The sequence below is a fragment of the Protomyctophum parallelum genome (genome assembly GCF_964188405.1).
Source record: "Protomyctophum parallelum genome assembly, chromosome: 8".
Taxonomy (NCBI): domain Eukaryota; kingdom Metazoa; phylum Chordata; class Actinopteri; order Myctophiformes; family Myctophidae; genus Protomyctophum; species Protomyctophum parallelum.
In genome coordinates, this window is record NC_139703.1 from 44204840 (window position 1) to 44209303 (window position 4464).

The following is a 4464-nucleotide window of genomic DNA, read 5'->3' on the forward strand; positions in this document are numbered from 1 at the left end:
CGAGCGGTAAACAGGAAGTAGATTATTTCACGTGACAGACATCGCGCCCACTTCCTTAAGTGACGTAATGTTGCTAGTCTTCCTAATGCTGCGTTCAAATCTATGGTTCACATGGGCAGATGCAAAAGATGCAAAGATGCAAAGCTACCCTACACCGTGTATTTGTAGCTGTTGTAGTATCTATGGTTGTAGCTAGCTAGCTATTGCAGCAGCTACAAACGTCAGATGCATCTTTGCATCTTCGTGTCGCTTGGCTGGCTTCCTTTGACAATGAACGGTAGACCGTATAGTAGCTTCACACGGGCATCTGCCCTGAACGCATCATGAGGAGGGCCAATGAATGAATTCTCAGAGATGGATTCAGATATACACCTGTCCACTGTCCCAACAGTCCAGCTAAGCATGAAAATATTGACTTTATAAATTTATAAATTTATAAATGTTGCAGACAAGGAAATGTTTCTTTGGCCTGAGTTGATTCAGACTGTGTTAGTTAACCATATATAGTTTTGAAGGCTATATTTTTGAGGGACGCTAGCCTCTCCTTCTATGTCCAACTTTGAAACACAAACATTGTCGGTGGTCCTAACACAAACATTGAAAGCCATTGACAATGAATGACCGGCTTCATTCTTGAATGCCGAATGACCAACTTTGAGTGTTTGTGCAAACACAAATATTGAATGTCATTGACAATGAATGGCCAGTTTTCAGTGTTTGTGTAAACACAAACATTGAAGACAAAAGTGAGGATGCACATTGTGATTGGCCGGAATGAGATGATGTATTATCATACATCAGATAAGAGCGCCCCTCACTTCACACAGGTGTGATTTTTAATTGCGCCCATAGGTCGCATTTACTATGAAAGTGTGCATTTCCCATCAGTTGGTTGGTTTGTCACACCAGTCATGCCTCGTGACATCATGTGCCATCATCAGGGAGATCAAACATCAAACCCTTCGATATATATACTGTGGAGATAAAGTTCTCAAACTCTGCCCGAACCCGACCAGGCCCGACCAAGCCCGACCCGACCCGACGTTTTAGGGCCGGGCCGGGCCCAAAAAATATGCTATTCTGTTATTTGTGTAATGTGATTGTGTATACGTACGTATTTATTATGAAGAGGGCTGCGCTAGGCGATTCACTTGTGACAGGAGGAGGACTGGAGACCGGGTCGCATCGCACTGGCATTTCAGACTCGGTGGCCTCGTACACACATGTCAAACCACGTGACTTCCAGCAGCTATTCGTGTTTACTCACCAGTCACCACCACCTATATGGAATCCATTAGAATGATTGGAAATGGAAGTTATGGAACATTAATAGCCTATTCTAACGTGAGTTACATACATCCTTCATTTCGATAAATATCCGTTGATCTCCGTTCTCACTTTCACACTGAAACACGGCGCCGCTGCGCTGCCCTTTAGTGCTGCTTTTTTTCTCTCTCTTTTTTTTCTGTCAGGCTTTTGTCGGGCTTCGGACTTAACATTATGGCAATTTTTAGAGTAGGGCCGAGCCTCGGGCCGACCCAGTTAGGGTAGGGTCGGCCGGTCGGGCCAGGCCATCATTTTTGGGCCTGTTGAGAACTTATGTCAGTTATTAGTGCAGCCGTGCCCGGCAGCCGGCGAAAACTAGAGTTCTCAAAAGGGCCGAAAATTAAACCCTGTACACTCAAGACACTGCCCGAGCTGCCACCCTTAGATCTCCATATATGGAGCTGACCTGTTCTGACATTTCATATGTTGATCTGACAACATCAAACCGTGTACACTCAAGACACGCTCCATATATTAGTCTACTTGCCAGCCCATAGAGCCCCATTGTGAACCCGGACATGTTGAGTACACCAAGGTTTTATGTTAGAAATGTTGAGTATATGAGTCCCCAGCATGTAGAAACTGCCGGATAACTTGCATAATGTTGAGCAATTTTCATAATTGGCGTGACCATACCATTAACAACCTATAGAAGGCAAAATATTAAAAATGTCATCATGCTTTATGTCATGGGTTCCCAAAGTGGGGTCCGGGGACCCCTAGGGGTACTTGAGGGAGTTCCAGGGGGTACCTAGCTCAATTAGAGATAGTTAGGAACCAAATGGACCCTTATGGATCTGTAACTCAGAGAGTGTACAAATGGAACCAAATGGAGTTAAATTAACAGTGGTTTTACAATATAAATTGGGGTACCGCAGAGAGAAATGCTATTAAATTGTGGATCCGTAGACTAATGTATTCTGTGAAACCGGGGGTCTATGAAATTAATATGTTTCGGAATCACTGCTAGAGCCGTAAAAAATCCTCCCACTGGCATATGTTTTCAAATGGGGGGTCCGTGGCCTAATAAATGTTGATTTGGGGGTCCTTGACACGAAAAAGTTGGGGAACCACTGCTTTATGTATAGAATGTGTGGTTTTCATGATGCTGACTCCATTCCAAGCATTAGTTTTGCAAAAAAACACTCATGTGATGATGTCAGCACATTTGGGTAAGTGGCCATGGCCGTGTGGGTGTCCCCAGGGGGGTCCCTCTACTGTACTGTATCTATACTGTCACTGTCAGTAGGCTAACACCCCTAATCATGCAGTTAATATGTGTGCGTGTGCGTGCGTCTTTGGCCCGGAGATGTCATTGATGAGCTTCAAGCACTTGCTATAGCTCTCCTTTCGTCAGGTAGTGGGCTGTTATATCTTCTCCTTTCGTCAGGTAGTGGGCTGTTATATCTTCTCCTTTCGTCAGGTAGTGGGGCTGTTATATCTTCTCCTTTCGTCAGGTAGTGGGCTGTTATATCTTCTCCTTTCGTCAGGTAGTGGGGCTGTTATATCTTCTCCTTTCGTCAGGTAGTGGGCTGTTATATCTTCTCCTTTCGTCAGGTAGTGGGCTGTTATATCTTCTACCTTTCGTCAGGTAGTGGCTGTTATATCTTCTACCTTTCGTCAGGTAGTGGCTGTTATATCTTCTCCTTTCGTCAGGTAGTGGGCTGTTATATCTTCTCCTTTCGTCAGGTATAGTGGGCTGTTATATCTTCCTCCACCTCCTGCATGCAGCGCTTGTAACCTGTTCTTGATTTCCACGATTGGCTAGTGTTTCCGAAGCTATACGGGTAAAGGGTCGTTTCCAAAAAATAAAGATATTTCTGGCTATAGCTACAGATGATAAACTTAGGACATATACATTTTTTAGATATAGTGAAACAACCCCCCCCCCCATTTTCCCTCACTGTATATTGTATCTTTTCCCTTTTTTTAGTTCCCATATGATGAATTCCTGTTCTGTTCTTTACCTACAGAGAAATGTCTATTTGTATGTCTCTAAATGTTTGTATGTCTTTAAATGTTTTGATGAATTGAACAATGTGGACCCTGTTGTAAACAAGTGTAATGCTTAATTGGGTCGTCCACTCACAGTTGACAGTCTTTGTATTGAGTTCGTGCTTAAAATGTACTGTAAATTCTACAAACTGTTAATAAAGATTTCAATCAATCAATCAATCAAAACCGCTTATGAAGTTAGCCATGTTTTCCCAATGCAATCTTATACGGAAGCAGTGCATGCGAACGGGGGTTTAAGCGGTTGTTTCACCCCTATCTAAAAAAAAACGTGCACATTGCATATCTTTCTTTATTGCTCATCTCTGTTTACTGTGATATTATCATCAGAGCACATTGTGAAAAAATCTTGCTGTAAAACACAGTGGCTGCATTCCTTCAGCACCATGGACAGCGACTACTCGCTGTCTCGCTGTCTCTCTGCCTGCCTGCCTCTCTCTAGGGGGCATGGGTACCCCAACATTACACCCAAATTAAACCAAAATACCCCAATTTACCCCCAATACCCCAAATTTAGTCTAGCCCAAGGGTCCCTACCGCATTGTAAATCCGGCACCGTGTGTGTGTGTGTGTGTGTGTGTGTGTGTGTGTGTGTGTGTGTGTGTGTGTGTGTGTGTGTGTGTGTGTGTGTGTGTGTGTTACGGCCGGGTAAATAATATGGGAAGATGTTTCAAGTTAATCAACTTCGCCTTATAGTTTGTGAATTGTGAGAAACTACTGAGATATTATCTGCAGAGATTGAAGACGTATTTTCGGCACAAACCATATCACCTTATCGATGTATTATTGCCTGATCTGCAATATTCAAATTTCAAAACGTGCGTGTGCGAGCATTGGCGAGCCTCTGGTCTGGAATCCCTCACCGTACTACTCGAGTGCGGGTGCGCGCAGACTCAATTAAGGCAAGGCAGGAAAGAGTGGGAGAATACTATAGCATCCAGAGTTGAGAGCAGCTGGAGAAGCACGTAGCTGGGATTTCAGTAGCCTATGCTAGGAATAGGAGGATGACAGATGACTGAAGTAAAAATGCACCTTTTTCTCTCTTAAAAGGACGTATACGCATATCGCTCCTTTTGGGGGGATAGCATATATCGACACCATGCGCCTGTAACAAATCCTCCGTTT